Raw genomic sequence first — 13019 nt, forward strand, 5'->3', positions numbered from 1 at the left:
ACATGGTCTAACACCATACACAAAAATAAACTCCAAATGGATTAAAGACACAAATGTAAGGCCAGATACTATAAAACTCCTAGAGGAAAACATAGGCAGAACACTCTTTGACATAAATCACGGCAACATCTTATTTGACCCACCATCTAGAATAATGACAATAAAGACAAAAATAAACCAGTGGGACCTAATTAAACTCAAAAACTTTTGCACAGCAAAGAAAACCATTACAAAAGTGAAAAGATGAGCCACAGAATGGGAGAAAATCTTTGCAAATGATGCAACCAAAAAGGGTCTAATCTCCAAAATATATAAACAACTCATACAACAAAAAAAAAAAACAACAACCCAATTGAAAAATCAGCAAGACCTAAATAGACATTTCTCTAAAAAAGATAATACAGATGGCTAGTAGGCACGTGAAAAAATGTTCAACATCACTAATTATTAGAGAAATGCAAATCAAAACTAAAACGAGGTACCACCTCACATGGTCAGAATGGCCATTCATAACAATTTAACAGATTACAAAGGAGAGGGTGTGGAGAGAGGGAACCCTCCTTCATTGTTGGTGGGAATGTAAATTGGTACAACTACTAAGGAAAACAGTATGAAGGTTCCTCAGAATACTAAATATAGAACTACCATGTGATCCAGCAATCCCACTCCTGGGCATATATCCAGACAAAACTTTCATTCAAAAAGATACATACACCCTAAGTTCTTTGCAGCATGATTCACAATGGCAAAGACATGGAAACAACCCAGATATCCAATCACAATAGAATACTGCTCAGCCATAAAAAAGAACAACAAAATAATGCCATTTGCAGCAACATGATGGAAGATAGTATGAAAAAAAATGTAAAAAATGTACACTTCGCTGTATAGCAGAAATTGAAGGAACATTATAAATCAACCATACTTTAAAAATTTTTTTAATTTTATAGAGAATTTTCACTGTTCTAAAAACCTACTTTGCTCCTTTTTATTGCCAAATGATAATTCATTGCATAGATATATGCTATATTTTTTTTATCCATTCACCAGCTGATAGACATTGGGTTATTTTCACTTTTTTTTGACTGTTTTGAGTAGTGCTGTTATGAACAAATTTAAGTACAAGTCTTTGTATGGAACATTTGTTTCTCTTATGTTGATACCTAGGAATGGAATTGCTGAATCATGTGGAAACTATGTTTAACATTTCATGAAACTGTTTTCAAAAGTAGCTTGTACCAGAACAAACAAACAAAAAAACAACCCAAACCAAAAAACAAAACAAAACAGCAATAACAACAAAAAACGAGTAAGTTCCCATGTGGCACAGCAAGTTAAGGATCTGGCATTGTTGCATCTGTGGCCCAGGTTGCAGCTGTGACATAGGTTTGACCCTTGGCCCAGAAACTTCCACATTCTGTGAGTGTGGCAAAAAAAAAAAAAAAAAGTGGCTTGTACCATTTCACATTGCTACTAGCAATATTTGAGGGTTCCAGTTTTTCAACAGTTTTGCCTACATTTGGTATTTTATTTTTCTTTCTTCCTCCATTTCTTCCTTCCTTCTTTCATTTTCTTTCCTTTCCTTTCTTTCCTTTCCTTTATCTTTCTTTCTTTCTTTCCCTCCTTCCTTCCTTCCTTCTTTGAACTTCAGCCATCCTAGCAGTTATGAACTGGTATCTCCTTGTGGTTTTCATTTGCATTTCATGAATAATTAATGATGTTGAGCATTCTTTTGTGTTTATTGACTATTTGCATGTATTTGTTTGGGGAAATGTCTGTTGAAATCTGTTGCCTATTTGCTTTTTCAAATTTCTCAAAGAAAATTTATTAGATCTCTTGGTTGGATATGACTGAAACCACTTCTACTTAACTGAAAGAACAGAATTTATTTTGAGGATGGTATGGAGGAGAGGTATTCATGGTAGTAAAAGGGCAGCATACAATGAAACACAGGAAAGACTATTATAAACACTGATTACTCTAGAATACCCAGGAAATCCTCTATCCCCAGTTTATATCTCCTTCTTCTCAGTTGCTTCATTCATTTTTTTTTTTTTTTTTTTTTTTTTGACGGCTGCACCTTAGGCATATGGAATTTCCTAGGCCAGGGAATTGAATCCAAGCCATAGCCGTAACCTACATTGCAGCTGTGGCAAAGCCAGATCCTTTAACCCACTACACTAGGATCGAACCTGCATCCTGGTGCTGAAGAGATGCCACCAGTCCCATTGCGCCACAGCAGGAACTCCTCTCCATCTTCATTTTAAAAGAACAATGAGATATTTATTAGTCATAATAATTTCCTATGGAAAATTTCTAATTTCCTATGGAAAACATTCTAATTGTCACAGCTTGTGTTATTTACCCACCTTGAGACCAAATAACTGAGGTCAAGAGAGTGTTAACCCACAGATAACCATGCAAATTCAGATCAGATGTTGGCAACCCTGGCCCTCTAGCACCCAGGCCATTGAGCAAAAAATGGTTTTTTGCATTTTAAATAATTTTGGGAATAAATCTAGCAATCAAATAAGAATATGTGATAGGGACATAAGGGGCCAGAAACGTTTAAAATATTTATTTTGGGCCCTTTACAGAAAAAGCTTGCTGACCCCGATCTATTGGGAGGGGGAGCAGTTTTTTCTCCAAAGGAAGGGTGAGAGAAACTGGTCTGATACTCTAAAAGAAACCTGCAGGACAACAGTTCTACAGAATATTAACAAATGATCCCATGCTCAATATGCTTGGGAAACCAGATGGAAAATTTTAAAGAACTTCTGTATTGAAGGACTTCTCATAGTATTTTTTTTTTTTTTAACTTTCTCAGGCTAGGGGTCCAATTGGAGCTACAGCTGCCAGTCTACACCACAGTGACAGCAACATCCGATTCGAGCTGCATCTGTGACCACAGGTCACGGCTCCTTAACCCGCTGAATGAGGCCAGGGATCGAACCCGCAACCTCATCATTCCTAGTCGGATTTGTTTCCGCTGTGCCGTGACGGGAACTCCCCATAGTATTTTATATGCTAGAAAACATTATGAATCTTCAAAAATCTTCTAGAGGAAAATATAGCATGTTCTCTTTCCCAAACTTATTTGACCACAGAACCTTATTTCCTCCCAGCTCTAAGGAAGTACCCTTTCATGCAACATACTTTGAGAGAGCTTTTTATATGTGAGCTCTCACTTGCACTCATGTGAGTTTTATTTCCAGTCTTCCCTGAATTTGAGTTCAGCAATGACCATGATGCTCATGTGTAATGGGAGGCCCACAATGAATTAAACAAATTCTCTGTCTTCAAGGAGTTTTTAGTCTAATGAAGGAGATCAATTAAAAAAAAAACCAAGCTATTCTAAAGGTATGAAGAATGGTATAAAGAATTACTTATTGGAGTTCCTGTCGTGGCACAGTGGTTAACGAATCCGACTAGGAACCATGAGGTTGCCGGTTTGAGGTTGCTGGCCTTGCTCTGGGTTAAGGATCTGGCATTGCCATGAGCTGTGGTGTAGGTCGCAGACACGGCTCAGATCCTGCGTTGCTGTGGCTTTGGCATAGGCCGGCGGCTACAGCTCGGATTAGACCCCTATCCTGGGAACCTCCATGTGCCGAGGGAGCGGCCCAAGAAATGGCAAAAAGACAAAAAAAAAAAAAAAAGAATTACTTATTGACTCAAGTACATAGAAGGCACACGTCCTTAGCCTTGTGGGGTAGGAGTAGGGACATCAAGGAAGGCTTGATGACTGAACCTTAAAGATCAACCAGTAGAAGTTAACCAGGTGAAAAGGGAGAACAAAAGATGAACTTTTTATTTTTTTTAATTTTGATTTTAATTTTTTTGTCTTTTTGTCTTTTCTAGGGCCGCACCCCCGGCATATGGAGGTTCCCAGGCTAGGGGTCTAATCGGAGCTACAGCTGCTGGCCAACGCCAGATCTGAGCTGAGTCTGCAACCTACACCACAGCTCACAGCAATGCCAGATCCTTAACCCACTGAGCGAGGCAAGGTTTCGAACCCACAACCTCATGGTTCCTAGTCAGATTCATTTCCGCTGAGCCACTATGGGAACTCCAGCATTTTCAAATACTAACGAAAAAAAAATTATAATGATTTATTTAACTCTGAGTTTTATTACATTTATTGTTGTACAACGATCATCACAACCCAGTTTTATAGCATTTCCATCCCAGATCCCCAACCTATCCCCACCACCACCCAACCTGTCTCTTTGGAAACATAAGTTTTTCAAAGTTTGTGAGTCAGCATCTGTTCTGCAAAGAAGCTCATTGTATGCTTTTTTTAGATTCCACATATAAGTGATAGCATATGGCGTTGGTGTCTCAGTGTCTAACTTCACTTGGCATGATAATTTCTAGGTCCATCCATGTTGCTACAAATGCCATTATTTCATTCCTTTTAATGGCTGAGTGGTATTCCATTGTGTATATGTACCACATCTTCTTGATCCACTCCTCTGTCAATGGACAATTAGGTTGTCTTGGCTATTGTCTGTAGTGCTGCAATGAACATTGAAGTACATGTATCTTTTTGAATCATGGTTTTCTCTGGATAGATGCCCAGGAGTGGGATTGTTGGATCAAATGGTAATTCTATTTTTAGTTTTTGTAGGAATCTCCATACTGTTTTCCATAGTGGTTGCACCAATTTACATTCCCACCAGCAGTGTAATAGGGTTTCCAATTTGTGCCATATTTTATATTCCACATAGAAGTGACATTACATGGTATTTTTCTTTCTCTTTCTTTTTTTTTTTTTTTTTTTCTCTTTCTGACTTACTTTACTTAGTATAAGAATCTCTGTTTGCATCCATGTTGCTGTAAATGCTATTATTTCATTCTTTTTATGGCTGAGTAGTATTCCATTGAACCCCATCCTCTTAATCCATTCACCTGTTGATGGACATTTAGGTTGTTTCCATGTCTTAGCTATTTTGAATAGTGCTGTAATGAACATAGGGGTGCATGTATCTTTTTAAATTATAGTTTTGTCCAGATAGATGCCCAAGAGTGGGATTGTTGGAGCATATAGCTCTGTTTTTATTTTTCTGAGGAACGTCCATACTGTTCTCCGCAGTGGTTGTAGGTACCCTGTTTTAGCCTTCACATCATATCCTCTCACTACTCTTTCTTCTCAGTCCCCACTGTTATTGCCTCAGGTCCTTTTTGTCTCTTGCCTAGGTTACTGCAGTTTTCTGAAACTGGTATCCCTGGTTCTAGACTGCTTCCTTTCCAATCTATTCTATGTAATACTGTCCAAATGATTGTTCAATAGTACAAGTATTTATTTACAAGTATTTACAAGTACTTGGCCCCTCAAGTCGTTGAGATAAGATCCAAGCTCTTTGTGGCCCTCCAGGCTCTGCCAATTTTTCTAGTTTTATCTCCAACATGAAACCTACTCTCTTCCTATGCCAGGTTGTTTGGTTATTCATTACTTTATGACAAGTCATCACAAAACTTAGTGCCATATAGCAACAACCATTTAGGACCTAAAAGCCCCAGAATTTCATTTCTACTGTATTTTACTGATTAGGCAAGTCAGGAAGGCCAGTCAGGAAGACAGTTAGACCCCCCCCATTTCACTAGGATGAGTAGAAAAGAATGTTCAATACGTCTAATCTAACACACCAGGTATACCACATCTATTGAGCCAGGGGTCTATTTTTTTTCAAATACGATTCCATTTGCATCTTCTGCAAGTCTTCAACTTGGCAGATTATGCAGTTATGCTCTTCCAGACTTAACTCAAGTGTCACAAAGCCTAGCTTCAGTCAGAGGGCAACTGCATGCTGTTTTTTTCTGTGACTTAGCATTTACTTGAGTACCCTAAAAAAGAATTATCCAGGCTCTGGCTGATGGGTCAGCAACTGTCCAAACACAGTTGATCCTTCTCTCTTCGGTGCTGTTGACTGCATATTGTACTTATGCCTACATTATGTTTTTGCAATTACTTAGGTGTGTGACTACACTGCTACTAAGTTGACCTCAAATTCTCTGATTTCAAATAAATCCTCTCAGTTTCAGTTGGCTAAAATCAGTGTAAGCAGAAAGAAAAATTGTGCTTGGTGGGGAGGGCAAGATTTGTTGCCTCAAGATTGTGAAAATGACTTTATTTTCTTTTTATTTATTTATTTATTTTGCCACAGTGGTGTGCACTGGCTTGATGTGGAATCTCTTTCCAGACTAGGGATTGAGCCTGAGCTGCAGTGGTGAAAGCCCTGAGTCCTAATCACTTAGGCCACCAGGGAACTCCCCAGAAAGTGATTTTTAAAAAGGAAAGGGCAGTATTGATATTTGGCATGATTGGATCCAAGCAGCAAACAATGCCCACTGGTCTCCCTCTAAACCTCCTTACACTGCCCCTCCCTCCTTCTCCCTCCTCCTCTCCCCTCTTCTGTCCTTTTGCTTCAGTTTCTATGCTGGCTTTCTTCATTCCTACAGCAGACATTGTCCCTCCACATAATGGATGGTACTAAGTTTCCAGAAAGGTGTCCGCTGAGGCAAATGGCAGTCTTTCCTACTGTCCCAGATAAAAATTCCTGAGAGTAAGGGCTTTGAATGAGGACAGGACATGGAGCTCTGCCGTTGGCCAACCCTATAGTTCCGGGGAAGGGCTTATCTATTATCAGAAAGATGATGGGGAATTGTCCCAAGTCAAAAACTACAGGCTACATTGTGTTCATCTCTGTTCCCCCGTACGTCGCCTGAGTTGTTGGCACAAAGCAGAAGCTTCCAAAAAAATGTTTTTATCTTTTTAGGGCAACGCCCATGACATATGGAAGTTTCCAGCTAGGGGTCTAATCTGAGCTGCAGCTGCCAGCCTTAGCCACAGCCACATGGGATCCAAGCTGCACCTGAGATTTACGCCACAGCTTGAGGCAATGCCACATCCTTAACCCACTGAGTGAGGCCAGGGATCAAATCTGCATCCTCATGGATACTAGTCAGGTTCTTAACCTACTGAGCCACAATGGGAACTCCCCTAAATGTTTACTGAAGGACATGAATGAATGAATCCTTGCCTTGAAACATTTCTCTCTCCAGACAGAAGTCCTGACTCCCCTGACTCTCTCCTCTTTCTCGGACATTCCTTACTGACTACAGAAGACAAGGATTTTGCTGTTCAACCACTTCATGGCCACCTTCGAGGTACTGAGACATGAAAGAACGTGATTAAGATGCTAAATCTCTAGGCTTTTTTGATTTCATCTTCAATCTGGGTTAGGTCAAGAAGGATTTAGTAAGTGTGGGTGTCCTTGTGAAAGATCTTTCAGGAAATCAAAGAGCTTCTAGGTGAGTTAGTGTTGAAATGGAGATCTGAGTCCCAGCAGCTTCTGGTTACCAGCAGCATGGACTTACCTTGTAAGTTTCTATGGACCTTCACCCTTCACACAGGCAGCGGTCAGTCCCCAGTTCCTTCCAAAGCTTGTCAGTGAGCAGTAAGCTTTTTGAAGAATTTTCCTGAGATCTTTACATTCACTGTTTTCAGAGAGATGAGAGACTTTCAAACACCCTTCTTCATTTCATTCTCACTAGAGCTTATTTCTTTTGTCACTGGTAAGAAGAAACAGAATCCTAGGGAGGAAGAGAAAGAAAGGCTAAAATGATTTCTGCAGCACTCATACCTTCCCAGAGTAAATTCTAAGCCTGTCAGCCAGGGCCGAGTTCATCCCTTTTTAGGATATGGTGCTGTACTTGATAATCAATACACAGAAAAACAACATGTAATACTCTCCTATTCAAAGAAACACTGTACCACTGCCATTGTCACTGGGCTCTCACCCCAATGGATCCTTGAATCATTCAAGACACTAGGATAGTGATAAATAAACCAAGTCCCTGCGTTTAGTGGCTTTTTTTTTTCCTGAGGGAGAACACAAGCAAACTTATAAACATTATGTTTAGAATGAATAAGCAATGAGGTCCTGCTATATAGCACAGGAAACTATATCCAATCACTTGTGATAGAACGTGATAGAAGATAATGTGATAAGAATAGTCTGTAAGATATGTATGACTGGGTCACTTTGCTGTAGAAGTGGACAGAATATTGTAAATCAACTATAATTTTAAAAAATTTTATTTTATTTTATTTATTTTTGTCTTTTTGCCATTTCTTGGGCCACTCCAGCGGCATATGGAGGTTCCCAGGCTAGGGGTCGAATCGGAGCTGTAGCCGCCGGCCTACTCCAGAGCCACAGCAACGCAAGATCTGAGCCGTGTCTGCAACCTACACCACAGCTCACGGCAACGCCGGATTGTTAACCCACTGAGCAAGTGCAGGGACCGAACCCGCAACCTCATGGTTCCTAGTCGGATTCGTTAACCACTGCGCCACGACGGGAACTCCTAAAAAAAATTTTAAAGCAAAACTTTCAAACATTTGAATAAAGACTAGACATCCCTCCCCCGAAAAAACTTATAAACAAATACATAGAAACAAATAGTTTTGGTTTATGATATATGTTATAAATATTTGGTTTTGGATTTTTTTGTTCTTTTATTTTTTTATATATTTAAATGTGGTTTTTAATGTGTTAAATATGAAAGGATTTAGGACAGACTTTAGACAGGCTGGTTAGAGAAGTCTCTCTGAAGCAGTGACATTTGAGCAGACGTGGATGAGAAGGAGTTGATTATATGAGTATCCATGGAAGAAGGAACAGCAAATGTCACAGGAAGTGAACATGATGTATTTGAGAGACATGAAGAAGGTCCTTGTGGCTAGAATGTATTGAGCTTGGGGGAGAAGGTGGGCAGGGGCCAGACCAGGAGGGACCTTGTAGTCCAGGCAGGGAATTTATATTTTATTTTAACTGCAGTGGAAGATTTCATTTTTGTTTTTGTATTGACCACACCCATGGCATATGGAAGTTCCAGGGCCAGGGATTGAATGTGAGCTACAGCTGTGACCTGGGCCACAGCAGCTGTAACACCAGATCCTTTAACCCACTGTCCTGGACCCAGGATTGAACCTACACCTCTGCAGCAACCTGAGTCACTGCAGTTGGATTCTTAACCCACTACACCACAGGGTAAGAACTCTAGTGGAAGATCTTAAGCAAATAAATTATGTGATTAGACTGGTGTTAGTTATCTGTGCTGTCGAGGATGGTAGCCACTAACCTTATGTGGCTACTCAAGTTTAAATGGAAATTAAATGAAATTGAATTCCTCAGTTGTGCCAGACAAATAAATGGGGCTGATGGCAAACATAATGGACTATGCAGATAAAGAACATTTCTAGTATTGCAGAATGTTCTGTTGGACAGTATTACCATAGAGAGAGTGAAAGTAGGAGGACGAGTTAGAATGCTGTTTTTCAGTGAGACTACAGGCTGTAACAGCAGAGATGGTGAAAGTAGTTGTACTTAGGGTGGAGTTTGAAGGCAAGGACAAACAGGACTTGCAGATGAATTGTTTATGAGGGGATGAAGGAAAGAGATAAATTAGTTATGTTTGCAGTTCTACTTCGGGGAGGTGGAAGGATTCGCAATGTTTCCACGCAGAAGAAATCGATCTCTGTTGGCTCAATGTGATGGAACTCATCCTTTACCTGTAAAAGAGCAAGAAACATTAAAAATAGCTGAGATGCATACATGACCCCCCGCCCCCCAAATAAAAATGCCTACAGGAGTTGGCAGGGAACTAGTGGATTTTGGAACTTGTAAATATCTGTGACTGACAGGTCAGGGAAGTCTCTCACTGAAAAGTGGTGAAAATCATTCTGAGAACATTTTGGTCACTGCTGAATCAGGTACATGGAAACCCTGCAAGTCTCATTACTGATTTCACAGAGAAGGTCATCTTTTTTCAAATCTCCTCCAAGGAAACTGTTTTCTCTGCCATTTACTTTTTCTCAACTTGACAAGTTCAACCTGACACTGCAGGTTCTGAAGGTCATCAACAGGAAAAACCTGGGCACTGGGAGGCCGATGATGCACTTCGACGGGAAATTAATAATTTGAAAATGGTGGGAGCAAACATTCCACTGTTGTTTCTGGCTCCTGCACCTGAAGGGATTTGTTTGTGGGGAATAGGTGTGCCCTGGAAAAGGATTCACAAGGTCAAGTCTTAAGTGCGCAGTTGACTCCTTATAGGCTCCATGATATCAGACCTCTTACCACCTCTTACCACTTACTACCTCTGGGCCTTCATTTCCTCATCTATGAAATGAGATTAGAAATCCCTGCCTTATGTAAATATTACAAGCTTTAAATTAGATGAAGAAAATAATGATAATATCGCTGTGTAATAAGTACTTATTATGTGCCAGACACTGTGCTAAGCAGTGTGATGAAGCTGAGACAGATACTATGCTAAACTTAGTGGCTTAAAACAACAACCATTTTATTTACTTACCATTCTGTGAGTCAGCAATTTGGGCTCAAAGATAGTCATGCACATGGCTGGCAAATTATCTAGCAGTTCCAGTGGGCCTAACTTGTCCGCTCTCATATGTCTGGCAATTGGTGGTAGCTGTTAGCTGGTCAGTCTAGGGGGCTTCAACTGAGACAGCTGTTTCTCCTCCATTGACCTTTCATCCTTTAGTAGGCTAGACCAGGCTTCTTCTTTTTTTTTCCTCTTTCTACATCTATTTCTTTGTTTATGTCTTTGGAGGGGGGGACTGCACCGATGGCATATGGATGTTCCCAGGCTTGAGGTTGGGCTTATTAGCTGTTTGACCTCTTTTCTTATCAGTAAGATCAGGACAGTAAGAGGTCCTACCTCACAGGGCTGCTGTGAGATTAAATGAGACGGTGCATATAAAATACCTTGCACAGTGCCAAGATGAGTAAGCACTCAATAGATATTATTATTCTGAATACTCTGAGTACAGTTGGTAGAGAAAGTACAGATCTCCAACAAGGACAGGACTGGCTTAGATTTTGGCAATATATTTATTTATTTAGTCTTTTTGTCTTTTTAGGGCCGCACCTGTGGCATATGGAGGTTCCCAGGCTAGGGGTCTAATCGGAGCTGTAGCCGCCGGCCTACACCATAGCCACAGCAATGCCAGATCCGAGCCACATCTTCGAACTATACCACAGCTCATGGCAATGCCAGATTCTTAACCCACTGAACGAGGCCAGGGATTGAACCTGTGTCCTCATGGATGCTAGTCAGATTTGTTTCTGCTGAGCCACAATGGGAACTCCCCTGTACATTTATTTTTTTTGGACTTATATTTTTCGAAAAATCTTTTTGAGTTCCCTTGGTGGCTCAGCAGGTTAAGGATCCCGAGTTGTCACTCCTGTGACACAGGTTTGCTCCCTGGTCTGGGAACTTTTGCATGCCATTGGCACCGCCAAAAAAACTTTTTATTGGAGTATAGCTGATTTATAATGTTGGGTTAGTTTCAGGTGTATAGCAAAGTGAATCAATTATATATATATACATATATCCATTCTTTTTCAGATTCTTTTCCCCTCTGGTAGCCACAAGTCTTATTTCAAAATATGTAAGTCTGTTTCTGTTTTATAAATAAGTTTTTCTCTTTTTTTTTTTTAATTTTTAGGGCTGCACCTGTAGCATATGGAAATTCCCAGGTTAGGGGTCAAATCAGAGCTACAGCTGCTGGCCAATGCCACAACCACAGCAACTCGGGATCAAAGCTGCATCTGTGATGCTTGTGGCAACGCAAGATCCTTGACCCACTGAGCAAGGCCAAGGATGGAACCTTCATTCTCATGAATACTAGTCAGGTTCTTTACCTGCTGAGTGACAACGGGAACTCCCATTCCTCTAGTGATGGACATTTAGGATGCTTCCATGTCTTGGGTACTGTAAGTAGTGCTGCATTGAGCATTGGAGTGCATGTATCTTTTTGAATTACTAGACTGGGCTTCGTGATGTGGGAGTTTGAGGGAAGAATTCCAAGAGGTGAGAGCAGAAGCTGCATCACTTCCACCATATTCAGTTGGTCAAAGGAAGTCACAGGTACAACCTAGATCTAAGGGCAGGAAGATAAACTCTACCTTTTTAATGGGAGGAATGAAAAATCACATTGCAAATGGGTAGGTGCACAAGGATAGGAGGAATTACCATAGTCTTTTTTTTTTGTGAATAATTTTAGTGCTTAACATATAATCTCATCTAATCTGCATAGCAACTTTGTTATCCTCATTGGGCAGGAGAGGAAACTGAGGCATGAGAGTCATATAGTCAGTCATTGGCTAAGCTGAAATATGAACCCAGGCAGCCTGGGTTCTAGAGGTCATGCTCTTTTTTTTAATGGTCTTCAAAATGGAAATAACATCATAATAGAAATTACTTGCATTCGCTATATTCAGTTCTTTCCTTCTGGAACACTTCCCACCCCTTGTACTTTATGCAGGGCTGAGCAACTGATTTTGAGCTGATGGAGGCATTTAATAGGAGGCATTATTCTCCTCTCATTCTCTTTCATCTACCTCTGAGATCCTAAAAATCAAGTGTTGAAATGGTGGACCTTTAAGATAGAAGTAGACTTGACTGGAATTCTTGCTATAGTGCAGCAGGTTAAGGATCCGGTGTTGTCTCTGCAGCAGCATGGGTTCTATTCCCTGTCCTGCTGTAGCTGTGGTGTAGATTGCAGCTGCCACTCACATTTGATCCCTGCCTGGGGAACTTCCATATGCTGCAAGCATGGCCAAAAAAGTAGTGTTTACTTACTGTTTACCAGGTTATTACAAAAGGATGTGATGAAGGACATGGATGAACATCCAGATGGGAGAGATGCAGTCATTGGGCAAGATATGCGGAAGGGGTCACAGAGCGCCACACCCTCTCCAGCCTACCACTCTCCCAGCACTTCCATGTGTTCACCAACTTGGAGGTTCTCCAAACTTCCATACTTCTGGGATTTTTATGGAGGCTTCCCCATGTAGACAAGATTGATCATTAATGTCATTTCCAACCTCCTTTCCCCCACTGGAGATTGGAAACTGGGACTGAAAATTCCAAGCTCTACTCATGGCTTGGTCTTTCTGATGACCAGCTTCCAGCCAGGCATCCACTTA

At 40.6% G+C, this 13019-nt stretch overlaps 1 long non-coding RNA gene across 3 annotated transcripts in view; it reads left to right on the plus strand.

Moving 5' to 3' along the window:
• Window positions 1–13019, plus strand: part of LOC110256850 — a 108252-nt gene that overhangs the window by 11728 nt on the left and 83505 nt on the right. For 2 of the 3 annotated variants that reach the window (XR_002338891.1, XR_002338892.1), the window contains exon 2: window positions 7063–7167. The exons of the other annotated variant lie outside the window; for it this stretch is intronic. This is a non-coding gene — a long non-coding RNA (uncharacterized LOC110256850). The remainder of the gene's footprint in view (window positions 1–7062; window positions 7168–13019) is intronic. 3 annotated transcript variants of the gene reach the window in all.

This window comes from Sus scrofa, chromosome 14, assembly GCF_000003025.6.
Source record: "Sus scrofa isolate TJ Tabasco breed Duroc chromosome 14, Sscrofa11.1, whole genome shotgun sequence".
NCBI classification, from domain to species: domain Eukaryota; kingdom Metazoa; phylum Chordata; class Mammalia; order Artiodactyla; family Suidae; genus Sus; species Sus scrofa.